Genomic DNA, 18007 nt, shown 5'->3' on the forward strand with positions numbered 1-18007 from the left:
ATCAATATTATTTATGTACCATTGCAGGTTGTTATCAGCCAAAATTGCTTGTATGGGGATGGGAAGTACCCACTCCTCAATGTTTTTCCATTGAGCGTCATATGATGGGTTGCACCAACATATCACAGCTCTCAACTGTGCTGCAAAATAATAATCTCTAAGAGAAGGTAAGCCCAATCCCCCCTTTTCCTTTGCTAATTGCAAAGTTTTGAGATGAACTCTAGGCCTTTTGCCCTGCCAAATATACCTTGATAGATCTTGTTCCATTCATTGAATTGATTTTGATTAATCTCTGTTGGTAGGGTCTGAAAGAGTACGTATAACAGTCTGGGCAGTATTTTCATTTTAATAGACTCAATCCTTGAACTGAGACTGAAAAAAGGAATCAGGTTCCATCTTGCCACATCCTCCTTAATTTTTTATATAAAGGCTGATAATTACATTCTGATAATTTTGCCAAATCTTTTGGCATAATGATGCCCAAATATTTGAAAGACTCTGTGTGCCATGCCCAAGGGTATCGACTTTCAATTTCTCTTGGTGGGCTATAATAATATGAAAGGAATTGGGTTTTATCTATGTTGATCTTGTATCCTGATAATTGACCATATTGTTCAAAGGATTGCATCAATTTAGGTAAAGAGTATGTTGGTTGCCCTAGATAGATCAAAATGTCATCTGCATAACAAGCCAATTTATGCTCTGTCCCTTTAATAGTAATTCCCCTGATATCTTCATTTTGTCTGATGTATTGAGCTAATGGTTCCAGATATAACGCGAAGAGTAGTGGTGATCATGCAAAACCCTGTCTCGTGCCCCTTTCTAGGGTAAGACTATTTGATAAATATCCATTGATTTTAATCCTAGCAGTAGGATTTTCATATAGTGTCTGTATAGTTTTAATACTTGTGTCTTGGAAACCAAATCTATGTAAAACTCAGTAAAGAAAATTCCAATTAACCAAATCAAATGCTTTTTCAGCGTCCACGCTTATCCCTATTGCTTCGATTTTATTTTTTTGTCTATTATCCATAATGTGAAGTATCCTTGGTATATTGTCTTGATTCTGACATTGTTGTATAAAATCTGTCTGATCATTACGTATCAATATGGGTAGAAACTCCCCTAATCGTTTGGCCATGATGGAGGTAAATAACCTATAATCTACATTAAGAAAGGATATTGGTCTAAATGACCTGCATTCCATTTTATCCTTGTCTTCTTTCGGTATAGCTGAGATTATAGCTTCCTTGCAACTGGGTGGCATTTGTGCCTTTTTTAGAGCCCAGTTCAGTGTGGGCAGTAAAACAGGAATTATCTCATTTTTAAATTCTTTGTCCCACTCTGCCGTATATCCATCTGATCCTGGTGACTTGCTTAATTGAAGCCTACTAATTGCAGCTTTTAATTCAACTTCAGTTATGTCAGCAGTCATCATTCTATTTTGTTCTTCGCTTAAAGTGGGTAACTCTAGAGAATTCAAGAAGGTGTCAATCTGGGTTATGCTTCCCCCTGGAACTTTGGAATATAAAATTTTGTAAAACACTTCAAAAGCTTCTTGAATTTCATTTAGCATATTTTTTATCATTTTCGTTCTTGGGTCTCTAATTCTACGAATTGTATTTTCCGCTATCTTTTTTTCCAGTTTCCACACCAGTATTTTCATAGATTTCAATCCACTTTCATAATGTCTCTGTTTCAGAAACATTAAGTTTTTCCTGATTTCTTGCGTAGCCGAATTATTTATTTCATTCCTAATTCTTTTAATTTCCCCTAATGTATCCTGTGCCAAATTCAATTTGTGTTTTTCTCTAGTTCCTTCAGCCTATTTTGTAATTCCTCTAATGTTTTATTCCTTATTTTTTTTCTTATATGAAGATATCGCTATAATTTTCCCTCTTAAGATAGCCTTCAGAGTATCCCATAAAATCGGAGGTGAAACCTTTCCATTATCATTAAATTCTAAGTAGAGAACAATTTATTTTTTAATTTGTTCCTTAAAGTACAGATCATTGAGTAGACTTGAATTTAGCTTCCAAGTAGTATTGTTTGGTTGTAGGTCAAACTCAACAGATAAATATATAGGTGCATGGTCACTTACATCTTTTGTCCCAATTCCACAGGTGTTTATTTAGTCTTTGTCTTTTCCAAATATTATGAAATAGTCTATTCTTGTATATACAGAATGGGGAGCAGAATAATGAGTGTATCCCTTCTGTCAGGTATATGTCCTTATGTCCATATGTCAATTAAACCAACATCCTCAAAAAAGTGTATTAACTTTCTTATGTAAAGATTTTGTTTCATAGGCTTTTCTATTGGAAAGTCTAAGTTTGGTTGTAATTGTAAATTTAAGTCTCCCCCACATATCAGGAGACCTTCTGTTTCCATTACCATAAGATCAGTAATTTTCTGAAAGAAACCAATATCACTTCCCAGGGGTGCGTATATATTCAATAGAGTAACTGAATTGCAATCTATATTCCCCTTTACCAGAATATATCTGCCCTCTTTATCTCCCATTTCGAATACTTTTTCAAAACTTAGCTTACTTGAGATAAGAATAGCAACTCCTCTCCTATGTCCTGATTTATATGAGGAGAAAACAGATTAGTGAAGCCCATTCTCTTTGGTTTTTTATGCTCATTATCACTTGAATGACTTTCCTGTAAATATACTACATGGGCTTGTTCTTTATTCATTTTGGATAAAATTCTCTTACGTTTGATTGGATTTAATAACCCATTGACATTAAAAGAAATGAATTTTACCTTGTCCTTAGCCATCTGTATTTATCTGTCAATGTATCATTGAAATTAGAATAAAACTTAATCCATCTACTCCCTGAACAAATAAGAACCAAGAAACGCAGCTAATAACAAAAATGGCAACGAACGTGTGATTCCAAGGCTGAGGTCACTAGTAAATGACCCTGCGTTGAGCTAGAGGAAATGTCTAGCTGTGGGGGAATAACCCCTCCTACTTGTGAGTTGAGGGCCCCCGTTGCAGTATTCATAAAAGTCAGTGAACAAATCCATTACACAGAAAAGATTTCCCTGTGTATTCCTCCTATATATACACATATATATATATACACACACACACACACACACACACACACACACACACACACACACACACACACACACACATATATTACATACATACACATATATGCACATATATATATTCTCATTTTGGTGGGGAAAAAGGAGTAAGTGAGCGAATAAAGAATAACAACTAAGCAATATAAAATCCACATTATAAAAAGTATTTCTCGAGATAGGTATATCACTGTGTACTTTTGCTTCTCAACATTTTTAAAGTTAGCCAAACCTTATGGCTTTTCTGAAGGGGGTGAGGACTGTCTTTGGGAAACTCCCGTTCTCTTCCTCATATATCTCTCTCAGCCTCCTCTCGTCTCTTGCCTTCTCGATTCTCACACTGTTTCCCAAGTGGAGCAGGATAATTCCTCAGCCAGGCTTTTCATCATTTTGGTCACACTGACGTGCAACCCTCTGGCCTTCATGTCTGTAGTCACCTCTTCCACTGTCTGGTACAACCACGTCTCATTGTCATAAAACACTTGAAGTTTAACAGGGTACGGAGTTTGAAATCTAATATTATTTTGCTTTAGTACTCGCTTTACTTCAGAGTATTCTTTGCATTTCTGGAGGACTGCTGGGTGGTAATCTTGGTCGAGATATATTAATTTATCCTCTAAAAACACTCTGTTCTTACCCCAGGCCCTTCATAGAATCTCCGCCTTGGTGCTGTACTGAAGGAATTTAATTATTATTGAGCGTGGCTTTCTTTCCTGGGTAGGTTTTGGGACTAACGCACGGTGGGCTCTTTCGACTTCCAGCTTCATAGCCAGGGGAGATCCAATGCGTCCCGCAGTAACTTTCCGACAAACTCCGTCATAGACGAGCCCTCCACTCCTTCAGGAACGTTGTAGATTCTGATATTTTTCTGCCGTGATCTTCCCTCCAGGTCAAGCAGTTTACCTTCTTGGTAATTTAATATTTTTATTGTCTTACTCAGTATCTGTTCCACGTTTTGAACGCGATTTTCCACCTTCTCAATTTGAGACCCTGCCACTGCTAGTTTTTGATTGACGCTGCCGAGCTTTGACTTAATATCACGGAGCTGCTGCTTTATATCTTTCTGGACCTCCATTATTTCTTTCAGGATTTCGAAGATATTCACTGCTTCGTCTAAATGAGGCCCAGCGTCTGCCTCACTAGCACACGGTTGGGTCGGAGAGCCGCTTGCTGCATTCCTCTCGGCCGAAGGCTCCGCAGTGTCGCTTTTTTTATTTCCATTCCTTTTCCCCATTATTGCCCCTCTTTTCAGTTCAAATATTTTTCAAAAAATATTATATTTGATGGGTTAACGGAGCTTAATATGCATTTTTTCCGGAGGAGTTAGTGACTTAAGCTGCCATTCTCGATGATGACATCACCGGAACCCCCATAGGCCTTCTTAACTACCCTATCAACCTGCGCAGCGACCTTGAGGGATGTATGGATTGAAAACCCCACATTCTTAAGTAACTGACCATTAATCCTGTACTCAGTCATCTGGTTTGTCCTTCCAAAATGCATCACCTCATACTTGTCCAGATTGAACTCTGTCTGCCATTTTTCTGCCCAACTCTGCAGCCTGTCTATATCCTCTTGTAACCTTTGACAACCTACAGCTCCATCTACAACTCCTCCAATCTTTGTGTCATCCACAAACGTTCTCACCCATCCTTCTGCCTCCACATCCAGGTCATTTATAAAAATCACAAATAGCAAGGGTCCCAGGACAGATCCCTGCGGCACTCCACTAGTCACCAACCTCCGGGTAGAATACTTTCCTTCCACAACTACCCTCTGCTTTCTTCCATTAAGCCAATTTTTTATCCCAACAGCCAAGGTTCCACTTATCCCATGCCTCATGACTTTCTGAATGAGTCTGTCATGAAGGACCTTGTCAAATGCTTTGCTGAAGTCCATGTAGACCACATCCACTTCCCTACCCTCATCAATTTCTTTTGTTACCTCTTCAAAAAACTCAATCAAGCTCGTGAGGCACGATCTTCCCTTCACAAAGCCATGTTGACTATCCATGAGTAGACTGTACTTCTCCAAATGTTCGTAGATCCTATCCTTAAGAATCCTTTCCAGTCGTTTGCATACCATCGACGTAAGACTCACTGGTCTATAGTTCCCAGGTTTCTCCCTATACCTTTTTTAAACAAGGGAACTACATTTGCCATTCTCCAGTTCTCCGGCACTTCCCCTGCAGCCAAAGAGGATTCAAAGATCATAGCTAATGCTTTTGCAATCTCTTCTCTCAATTCCCACAACAACGTGGGGAGTATCATATCTGGTTCTGGGGATTTAGCAATCTTAATGTTTTTAAGAAGATCCTGCACTTCTTCCTTAATCTCCACATTGTCCAGCATACAGGCCCGCTCTACTTTGACCTCATCCTGATCAAGATCCTTTTCACTTGTGAATACTGAAGCAAAGTATTCATTTAGGACCTCCCCAACCACCTCCTCCTCCAGGCACATGCTGCCCTCTTTATCCTTTAGTGGTCCCACCTTTGTTCTCATCGTCCTCCCATTCTTCACATATGCATAGAACGCCTTGGGGTTCTCCTTAATCCTACATGCCAAGGCCTCCTCATGCCCCCTTCAAGATCTCCTAAGTCCTTTCTTTAGCTCCTTCCTGGCTACCCTATATTTCTCATAAGTCCCTTCTACTTCCTGCTTCTTATATCTAACATATGCTTCCTTTTTCCTCTTGACGAGTTGCCTCACATATTTCATCAGCCACGGTTCTCTTTTCCTATTATTTTTTCCTTGCTTCAGTGGGACAAACCTATCCAGAACCCAGCTCAACTGGTCCCTAAACTTCTCCCACATTACTTCTGTGCTTTCCCCTTTGAACATCTGCTTCCAATTTACTCTCGCTAATTCCTGCCTCATCCCTTCAAAGTTAGCCCTTCCCCAGTTAAGCACTTTACCATTTCATCTGATTTTATCCCTTTCCATAGCTACGCTGAAGCTAAGGGAGTTGTGGTCACTCTCACCAAAATGGTCCTCCACCAAGAATCTGTCATTTGACCAGGTTCATTACCCAGAACTAGATCCAGTATAGCCTCTCCTCTCGTCGGCTGATCTACGTACTGTGTCAGGAATCCTTGAACACGCCTGACAAATTCAGCCCCTCTATCCCCCTTGCACTCAGGAGTGCAATCTCAACCTCCTATAACTTCGTGTTCAAAAGTTGTCTCTGTTCCTAATGCACTAGAGAGCAATAATGGAAAACATTTACCTCCTTCCAATCTCCACAGAGTCTATCCAGTCATTTCCAGGACTTTCTGTCATGGCAGACCTCGCAGACCCTTGACCATTGGTACAAGGTCCTTTGCTATCTTACCCTGGAACCTACTTGAGTCAGGTGGGCTTCCCAGTTCTCCTGATCTTGTATCATCCACTGAACAGCCTGGGGAAGTTGCAACACTGAAATCTCCCACATATATTTCAGAAGTATACAGAACAATTTCCTTACCGATACAGGGGTCCAATCTCTGATGCATGAAATGGCCCTTTACAGCTGAGTCATAATAAGCTGTACAGCAAAGATATCAATGCCACTTACTGAGTTGTAGATCTAAACAGAATCTAAGGAAATCTCTGGAGGCTTTCAAGCCACTCTCATAAGGATGTCCCAAACTCCTTGACAAGTGGGAAGAGAGTAACCACCACTTGTATTAAATAGGTTGTCTACTACTGAATTTGCATAGTTAACAATGGTATACACACATTAAGTCTCTGAGGAGTGCAGTCAGTGTAGCTTGCATTTTACACAATAAATCTCTTCCACATAGGTTTACAGGTACATCCAGGGAAAGTAGAAAGGTAAGATATAAATCATGGTCTCCATTGCTAACCTCAGGCCATTCTGATTTCGGGACATTAATAAGCTGTTACACAAATATTATCCTTACCAGTCTTTGAAGTATGGTTATCTTCTTTCATCATAGAATAGCGGCTGCTGTGACCACAAGAAATGGACTGCACTGTCCACTTAACCCATCTAGGTGATTCTTCCATCAATCTCATCAGGGAGTGGTGAGCTGGAGACCACATGATGATAAGATATAGGAACACAATTAGGCCATTTGGCATATCGAGTCTGCTCTTCCATTTCATCATGGCTGATCCAATTTTCCCTCTCAGCCCCAGTCTCCTGCTTTCTCCCTGTACTCTTTCATGCCCTGACTAATCAAGAATCTATAAACCTCTACCTTAAATATACCCAATAACTTAGCCTTTAACAATGAACTCCACAGATTCACCACTCTGGCTAAAGAAGTTCCTCCTCCTCTCTGTTCTAAAAGAACTACCCTCTAATTTGAGGCTGTATCCTCTGATTCAAGTCTCCCACACCATTGGAAACATCCTCTCCACATCCACTCTATCGAGGCCCTTCAACATTCTTTAGGTTTCAGTGAGGGTTCGTCTCATTTTTTCAGAATTCCAGTGAGTAGAAGTCCAGAGCCATCAAATGCTCCACATGCGACAGGCCTTTCTGTCCAGGGATAATTTCCATGAACCTCACTCCAATGTCAGCACATCAGAGGCCCAAAACTGCATGAGGCCTCACCAGTGCTTTATAAACGCCTTAACATTACATCTTTGCTTTTATATTCTAGTCTTCTCAAAATGAATACTAACATTGCATTTGCCTTCCTCACCACCAATTCAACCTGCAATTTAACCTTTAGGGAATCCTGCACAAAGGCTCCCAAGTCCTTTTGCACCTCAGATTTTTTAAATTTCCTCTCCATTTAGAAAATAGTCTATTCTTTTATTTCTTCTTCCAAAGTGCATGACCATACCCTTCCCAACACAATATTCCATCTGCCCATTCTTTGCCCATTCTCCTAATCTGTCTATGTCTATGACCTTATGTAGCTTCTCTGCTTCTTCAAAACTACCTGCCCTGCCACCTATCTTCATATCATCCACAGTCTTGGCCACAAAGCTATTAATTCAATCAATGAATTCATTGACAGATAACATTAAAAGAAGTGGTCCCAACACAGACCCCTGTGGAACACCAGCAGCCAAACAGAAAAAGCTCCATTTATTCCCTATGTGTCCTGACGAAGGGTCTCGGCCCAAAACGTCGACAGCGCTTCTCCCTATAGATGCTGCCTGGCCTGCTGTGTTCCACCAGCATTTTGTGTGTGTTGCTTGAATTTCCAGCATCTGCAGATTTCCTTGTGTTTATCCATTTATTCCCATTCATTACCTCCTGCCAAAAAAATGTGTTCTATTCATCCTAGGTTAGGGTAATGTAACTGGGAGAAATGTACACAATTAACAAGCACTGACATTGAACTGGAGTTTCACATTAAGAGGCTGGTCTGACGTGGTGACATTATTACATAATGGGTCTTTAGTGTGCTTTTGGGTCTAGATTTTGGAGTTCAATAAAATGTGTTACGGGTTTCATTAAGCATAAAAAGCTTAATTTTATTTGCAAAAACCTATATTGGTGACCCCAATACTCTAGGACGATTCTAGAGTTATTGAACATGTCAGCCAATGTAGTTGCTTTGAAACTGCCAGAGTTTTTGGAGCAAAATGCCATCACTTAGTTTGTACAAACTGGGCCCAGTTCACTCACCAAGACACTCCAATGGAACCAATTCTATTATGTGGCAGCATCAGTCAGCAGTTCCATGGCTGTGAGAGTGGTGAGTCTGCTTGAACAGCTACCTGAAAATGATAAATACCGAACGCAGAAAACTCACCTTTTATAGACTTCTGGACTATCGATGTCTGAGCACACCAAACTATTGCTCTCCTTGCCCAGTCTCAGAATTGTTAGGTTTTCAGAGCTAATGGACCACATGCTGTCTCTCCTGGGAAATCACCATCCTTGTTTTATTTTTATAGAACTATTCATGCAGCAAAAGCCTGATCAAGTTCACATAGCCCTCACAGTGCGCAGGTGAAGGGCTATAGGGAGCTTGCTAAAATGGCTGATAGCCTACACTCAGCCAGGCAGTGGTGCATTATTCTTCCTCCTTTCTCTACCTCAATAAGCCCGGTCAGCAAGGCCCTCAACATAAAGGCATCCGTAGCTGCGAAAGAGACAATGCTCGGTTTGAGTTTTTACCATGCTCACTTTGGTACAAGTGTTAGGAAGTGCCAACCTCTTTGCAGCTTCGACAGTGCTAATGCTTCAGGACATCAGCGGACTGTAAGCAATGTGTGTTCCAGCCGCCAGGATCATCTTGTCGTGGCTATCCCTCGAGGTCGAGGATGATGGTCTTGATCTATTTTACCAATTTTGACCTATTTTGACTGAATTATAGGAAAGATGTCAACAAAATAGAGAGTACAGAGAAGATTTACTAGACTGTTACCTGGGTTTCAGCACCTAAGTTACACGGAAAGACCGAACAAGTTAGCTCTTTATTCTTTGGAGCTTAGAAGGTTGAGGGGGGACTTGATAGAGGTATTTAAAATTATGAGGGGGATAGATAGAGTTGACGTGAATAGGCTTTTTCCATTGAGAGTAGGGGAGATTAAAACAAGAGGACATGAGTTGAGAGTTAGGGGGCAAAAGTTTAAGGGTAATACGAAGGGGAATTACTTTACTCAGAGAGTGATAGCTGTGTGGAACGAGCTTCCAGTAGAAGTGGTAGAGGCAGGTTCGGTATTGTCATTTAAAGTAAAATTGGATAGCTATATGGTCAGGAAAGGAATGGAGGGTTATGGGCTGAGTGCCGGTCAGTGGGATTAGGTGAGAGTAAGCATTTGGCATGGACTAGAAGGGCCGAGATGGCCTGTTTCCGTACTGTAATTGTTATATGGTTATTTGGTTATTTATGGGCTCTCAAGTGTCTTATGAGTCCAATCTTGGTTTGCCTGTGCATTTAACGTGTACTTGATGTTGCACTCCAAGAAGCACACGATACTTCACAAATCAACCAACTGATTCCAATGGCATGGAAACCAGGACAATTGGAGCTGATGGATTTGTTGTAGCCTTCATCCATCTTCATAACTATTGAATTCTAAGTAACTTCATCCGCCTGTTCCACCGTTGAGGTGTTAGGTGGATTGTTCTTTGTCAGGGACCTCACCCTCAACCTTACCACCATGGGTGACCCTACTGGGAGCATAGCTCTCAGGATGTCAGGACCACAAAAGCTTTTCCACCATGTCAAGGTGACAATCCATGGAGAAGCAGGACCATCTACTGTTTATTACACACAGGGCACCATTTCCTCTGTGACATGGGTGCTCGTGAGTGTGCTGCCAGCATCACCTACTGATGAGCAGGCAAAGCAACAAAACTTCACTGGAGACAACCAACGGCAGAAACATTCAGAATTACCGAGTGTCATTGTGCTTCAGTGGGCAACGTTACACATGCGGCTTCATCCTGGCTAGAGTGACTAGACCTCTGCTTGGTGCAGATTTCCTGTGTGCTCTAGAACTGTTAGTCAATCTTAAGAACTGCCGACTTGTGGATGTCAAGTCTTTGGGTCATTACCCTGCTCCCCTAGTAAGTTCTCCACAGTGACTCTGTCAAGCCCATGCACTACTGCACGTGAATTTACCCAATTCTTGAGTAAATTCCCAAACCTCACTAAGCCCACATTCTCCACTACAGTCACAAAACAGGGGGTCGAGCACCACAATCCACGAGCCCATCACTCCATGCCCACCCGCATAGACTGGACCCAGAAAAGCTGGTAACCGTGAAGGCTGAGTTTACCAAAATGGAAAGGCTCGAAATTATACGACAGCTGAATAGCCCCTCCATATAGTCCCTAAATCCGATGGTGGTTGCTACCCATGTGGCAATTACTGACATCTTAACGAGGCCACCACCCCACAATTGTTACCCAGACCCACACATTCAAGAATTTTTGGCACGTTTAGCTAGAAAATAATTTTTTTCCAAAGTACTTCCAGGTAGGGGCTGCCATCAGGTGCTTCTGAATTAGGCATATCTGAGTACAGCATATCACCTGTAGTCCAATGGCCTATGCCAGCAGTTTCATCACACCTGTTCTGAGGGCTTCCTGATGAATGAGTGTTGGCATAATCATCTCTCCTGGGTCCTGCTGGGCTCAGACAGCTTCAACAGAGGACCTGAGTTAGTAAATGGCCAGCCATTACAAGTGCCAAGTGATTTCATTCTTGATGCCACGATTTGCTGGTCGGCCTCCCAACAGTGTTCCACCCTCCTCAGTACTTTTCACCTATCCCTACCTCTCATCATGGCACACATCACTCTTGGGTTCCTGTTCACCTACATTCCATGTCATTTATTTTTGTCCACAATGCTGAACAACATCATCCCCTTGGGTTCCCTTGCAATGGCCTGTTCCACAATTAAGAATGGGGAGAAAAGACTTTCATCATAGATAAGAGGGGTAAACCTGAATGCATTTCAGTAGATCTCCTTAAACCAGCCCACCAAGATTTGGAATATTCCACTGCCATGCCCCTGGTATCACCACATGAGCATAAGTGTGTCAACATAAATCTGGATGAGCTAGAGACAGCTACTGTTCCTCTACCCATCAACACAGGACACAAGCCAGGTGGCTCGTCTGAGCTCCAGATGGGATCACAATGCCAGTTTTAGTGAATTCTGGGGGTGGGCGGCCTGCATAGGGTAACATAATTAGGAGAACGGTACCTAATTCACAACCACTGACATTGAGCTGGGGTTTTACCTAAGAGGCTGGTCTGATGTGGTAATGTTATTACATAAGGAGTTTTTAGTTTGCTTTTGTGAGTAGGTTTTGGACTTCAATAAAATGTGTTACAGGTTTCATTAAACATAAAATGCCTCACTTTGTTTTATTTGCCAAAGCCTGCACTAGTATCTTTCCTGTAAAAGCATGGGCTCTTAACTTGTTAAGCAACCTCATGTGCAGCACCTTGCCAAAGGCCTTCTGAAAATCTACTGTAAATACACACCATCTACTGATTCTCTTCTGTCCACCCTGCTTGTTATTTCTTCAAAGAATTCCAACAGATTTGTCAGACAAGATTTTCTCTTAAGGAAACCATGGCCTACTTCATCATGTGCCTCCAAGTATCCTGAAACCACATCCTTAACAATCAACATCTTCCCAGCCACTGAGGTCAGACAAACTGGCCTGTAGTTTCCTTTCTGCTGCCTCTCTCTCTTCTTGAAGAGTGGAGAGACATTTTCAAATTTCCATTCTTTCAGAACCATGACAGAATCAATTGATTCTTGAAAGATCATTACTCATGCCTCCACAATCTCTTCACCAACTCTTTCAAAATATTGGGGTGTGTACCATCCGGCCAAGGTGATTTACTTACCTTCAGACCTTTCGTTTACAAGCATCTTCTCCCTAATAATGATAACTTCACTCACTTCTGCCCCCGACACATTTGGACTTCCAGCATACTGCTAGTGTCTTCTACAGGGAACACTGTGGGAAAATGCTCATTTAGTTCATCCGCCATTTTCTTGTCCCCCATTACTACCTCTCCAGCATCTTTTTCCAGTGGTTCAATATCAACTCTCACCTCTCTTTTACATTTTATGTATCTGAAGAAACTTTTGGTATCCTCCTTAATATTATCAGCTAGCTTACGTTCATATTCTATTTTGTCCTTCCTTATGACTTTTTAGTTGCCTTCTGTTGTTTTTAAGAGCTTTCCAATCCTAAAACTTCCCACTAATTTTTGCTCTATTAAATGCCCTCTCTTTGGCTTTTATGTTGACTTTGACTTCCTTTGTCAGCTACAGTTGTGCTATCTGCCTTTAGAATTCTTCTTCCTCGTTGAGATTTTATATACCTTGCTCCCAGAAATTCTACCCATTGTTACTCTGCCATCATCCATGCCAGTGTTCTTTTCCAAACAACTTTGGCCAACTTATTTCTCATGTCTCTCTAATTCCTTTTACTCCATAATTATACCATACATCTGACTTTAGTTTCTCCTTCTCAAATTGTAGGGTAAATTTGATCATATTATGATCATTTTCCCCTAAGAGTTCCTTTACTTTAAGCTCTGTAATCAATTTCCATTCATTGCACAACACCCAGTCTAGAAAAGCTGATCCCCCTGTATATGTCCTACCTCATTAGATTTCCTAAACTGCATCAACTTGCCAACTTTCAATCTGATCCATATCCTGCTATAGACTCAGACAACATTTATTAGACAATAAATGCTGAGGCTTTATAAGACATTAGTCAGTTTGCATTTGGCATAATGTGAGCAGTTTTTGGCCCCTTATCTAAGAAACCATGTGCTAGCATTGGAAAAGGTCCAGAGGAGCTTCCTGAGAATGATTGGGTTAGCCTATTTGAAACATTTGATGGCTCAGGGCTTGTACTCACTTGAGCTTAGAAGAATGAAGAATGATGTCATTAAAAGCTATAAAATATTGAAAGGACTAGATAGAATGAATGTCAAGAGGATGTTTCAACCTCTCGAGAGGAAGTCTAGGACCAGAAGGCTTCAGAACAAAATTTATCCCTTTAGAGCAGAGATGTGGAGGAATTTCTTTACCCAGAGGGTGGTGAATCTGTGGAATTCATTGTCACATGCAGCTGTGGAAGCCAAATCATTTGGGTAAATTTAAAGCAGAATTTAATAGGTTCATGATTGTATATTGAAGGTATCAAAGGTTATAGGAAATAGGCAGGAGAATAGTGTTGAGAGGGATAATGAATCAGTTATGATGGAATGGTGAAGCAAACTCAGTGGCCCAAATCTCCTAATTCTGCTCCGATGTGATATGGTCTTATGGTCTGCCTCAACATCCACAATGGCACCAGCTTTCAGTAAACTGGCTGATCATATTTTTTACATTTATATCCAAGTCACTATCATGAACAGCGAAGGTCCCAGCACCAATCCCTGCAGTACACCACTGGTTACATGAATCAGAAAAACATCACTCCACAGCTTCTCTCTCTGTTTCCTGTAACCAAGCTCATTTTGGACCCATTCACCTGGCTTACCATGGATCCCATATAGTTTAAGTCTGTGCACCAACCTTCCAGGTGGGTCCTTGTCAAATGCTTACTAAGGATAATAAATGTTGTACAGTTCTGCTCACCTATCTACCAGAAAGATAAGAATGAAAGAGTACAAAGAAAATTTACACGGATGTTGAATCTTGTTGAATCTTGAGGACTCGAGTTATAAGAAAAGTATACCCTGGAGAACAGGAGAATGAGGTAAATCTGAGAAAGGTATCCAAGCATGACATGATAGAAAGGGTAAGTGCGAGCAGGCTTATTCCACTCAGGTTGGGTGAGACTGAACTAGAGGTCATGGAGTGAAAGGTGAAATATATAAGGAGAAAATGAGGGCAGGAATTCTTCACTCAGAGGATGTTGTAAATGTGAAATGAGATGCCTGCAGAAGTGGTGGATCTGGGTTCAATTTCAACACTTAAGGGAAATTAGGATAAAGTGTAGATGGTGGGGGTTAACAAGAGAAATAATAATAGGGAACAAGGAGATGGCTGATGAACTAAATGAGTACTTTGCATCAGTCTTCATTGTGGAAGACACTAGAAGTATGCCTAATGTTGTAGTGAGTGAAGGAATAGAAGTGGGTGTGGTTACTATTACAAGAGAGAAGGTGCTCAAAAAAGCTAAAAGATTTAAAGGTACATAAGACATTCAGACCAGATAAACTGCATCCCAGGGTTCTGAAAGAGGTAGCATTAGAGATTGTTCAGGCACTAGAAATGATCTTTCCAAAATCATTGGACTCTGGCATGGTGCCAGAGGACTGGAAAATTGCAAATGTCATATTCAGGTTAGAAAGGACAAAAAAAGGGTATAGGAATATAGCATTGGGAAGTGAATGGTCATGAACTTTGGTAGGAATAAAAATGTAGACTATTTTCTAAACGGAGAGATATTTCAGAAATCAGGGGTCTAAGTGACTTCAAAGTCCTCGTTCATGAATCTCTAAGGGTTAACTTGCAGGTGGAGTCAATGGTAAGGAAACAAATGCAATGTTGTCTTTAATTTTCAGTGGACTAGACTAGGGGAGGAATTATAAGACAATGGTTAGAACGCATTTGGTGTATTGTGAGCAATTCTGGCCCTCTTTTCCATAAAAGGATATTCTGGCACTGTAGGCTGTCCAGAGGAGGTTCACAATCCCGAAATGAAGGTTTTAGCATATTAAGAATATGTGCTGTTTCTGTTTTGTATTCGGTAGACTTCCAGAGGATAAGGAGGAGGACTCATTGAAATACAGTAGATAGTATTTTGAAAGGTCTGGATAAAGCAGACATGGAGAGAATGTTTACTGCAGAAGAAGTGTTCGGCACAGCTCTGTGAGCCAAAGGGCCTGTATTGTGCTGTAGGTTTTCTATGTTCTACTTCTATGTTCTAAGGAGTGTATTGGGCCAGAGGGCACGGCCTCAAAATATAACGCTAACACTTAATAACAGAGATGAAGAATTTCTTTTGACAGAAGTTACTGAATCCATAGAATTCATTGCCACAGATGGCTGGATATCTTTACTGCGGAGGTTGATAGGTTCTTGATTATTAAGGGTGTTAAATGTTATGATCATAGGCAGGAGTAAACCAGTCACAGTTAATTAGAAGAGGGGAGTCAATGGCCTAATCATGTTCCCCTATCTGGTGATTCCCATTGATTAAGAAGAATTTTTTTTACAAAAAACAGAATGATAAAAGAAAGTGAAAAGCACAAATACAGCGAAGTTCAGTAAGATGGAAGTATTCTCGAAGTCTGAAAGACTTAAAGGTATTTAAGTCACCTGTGCCAGATGAACTGCACCCTTAGGTTCAAAAAGAGGTTGCGGTAGAGATTGTGGAGACTTTAGTAATGATCTTTCAAAAATCCTTTGACTCTCACATGATGCCAAAGGACTGGAAAATTGCAAATGTCACTCCACTCTTTAAGAAAGGAGGAAGGCAGCAGAAAGAAAATTATAGTCCAGTTAGCCTGACCTCAGTGGTTGGAAAGATGCTCGAGTCAATTGTTAAGGATGTGGTGATAGAGTACTTAGTGACAGAGGACAAGGTAGTACAAAGTCAGTATGGTTTCCTTCAGGAAAATCCTACCTGATGAACCTATTGGAATTCTTTGAGGAGACTACAAGTAGGATAGATAAAGGGGATGCAGTAGATGTTGTATATTTGGACTTTCAGAAGGCCTTTGACAAGGTGCCACACATGAAGCTGCTTACCAAGTTAAGAGCCCTTAGTATTACAGGAAAGTTACTAACATGGTTAGAGCATTGGCTGATTGGTAATAGGCAGCAAGTGGGAATAAAAGGATCCTTTACTGATTGCCTGCCAGTGACAGGTGGTGTTCTGCAGGGGTCAGTGTTGGGACCTCTTCTTTTTATGCTGTATGTAAATGATTTAGATGATGGAATAGATGGCTTTGTTGCTGAGTTTGCAGAAGAATTGAAGATTGGTGGAGGGGCAGGTAGTGTGGAGGAAACAGGTAGGATGCAGAAGGACTTAGACAGATTAGAAGAAAGGGCAAGAAAGTGGCAAATGAAATATAATGTTGGGAAATGCATGGCCATTCACTTTGGTAGTAGAAGTAAATGTGCCGTCTATTTCCTAAATGGGCAGAATATTCAAAAATCTGTTAAGCGAAGGGAGTAGGGAGTCCTTGTGCAAAACACTCTAAAGGTTAACTTGCATGTCGAATTGGTGGTGAGGAATGCAAATGCCGTGTTAGCATTCATTTCAAGAAGTCTAAATTCAACATCAAAGATGTGATGCTGAGGGCTGATAAGGCCGTGATGAGCTATGTTCCCTCTAAGCATTGCGCATATGCACACGCACACACGTTTTTCAACCAGAGCACAAAGGAAATTAATGTGCACACAAAAGGTTAGTTACGTAAAATAATGTAGTAATTAATAATTATACTATAAAATAATCTTTTAGCTAAATGTTTCTGTTAACTAGTTAGTCGTTTTTACAAATACCACAATGCACGTCACTAATTTATGTCACCTCACCTTTCCTGTTCCAATTTGTACAGCTGCATCAAAACGGCAGCCATCTTTGGCAGACAGTGTTCATATCATAAAGTTCACAAAGATCTGTTTCAAATCCTGTAGATAGCTTACTAAGCTCTTATTGAAAAAAAAAGATTCACTATGTCGAATTCAAAAGAAGCGAAGGGCGTGAAGCACAAAAGAACTGCAAATTTGTTTAAAGTTTTGCTAAACCAACAACATGAAGAGAACGTCACAGTAGATACAAATTCGCTGTTGACTTTTATAAATAGTCTTTGTGTTCATTTAGAAGAAAGGTTTCCTGAAGATGAGGTACAAGAATGGTCAGCTTTTGATTTCTCTGCAATGGCAGATTGTGACTTCACATTTGGTGATGAACAAGTTAATGCCTTATGTCTAAGATATCATGATTTTCTAGCTGAAAATACTGTAATAGTTAGACAGTTAAATGATTACAAATTTTCCATGCAGGAGAAAATTAAATCCAAACTGATTTCAAACTGCTCAAATGGTGGCATTTGTACCTTGCACAGTTACAAATGTGACCTTGCACAGTTGACGGATGTTGGGGGATCCTTTCCTGTGTCTAGTGCAGACTGTGAGTGAGGTTTTAGCCTAATTAATCAACTCAAAAACAAGCTGAGAAACCGTTTAGGTGAATGTCATTTGGTGTTGATCAGAATCAAAAGCTATCAATTGGATGGAAGTTCTATTAGTCTAGATAGAATTTACAGAGAATGGGTAAATGCCAAAGACAGGAGAGAGAAAAAAATAATTGCGTGACTTAAATATATATGCTATTTTGTTGTAATTCTGTGCAGTTTTATGTCATATATTTTGTAAACCTACATAAACTGTGCTATCTGTGCATTCAGTGCGTACATACTTTTGACACAGGAAAAAATTTGCACAACATAAGACTTTTGCAATTAAAAGGAACATCGGTG

This window comes from Hypanus sabinus, chromosome 17, assembly GCF_030144855.1.
Source record: "Hypanus sabinus isolate sHypSab1 chromosome 17, sHypSab1.hap1, whole genome shotgun sequence".
NCBI lineage: Eukaryota > Metazoa > Chordata > Chondrichthyes > Myliobatiformes > Dasyatidae > Hypanus > Hypanus sabinus.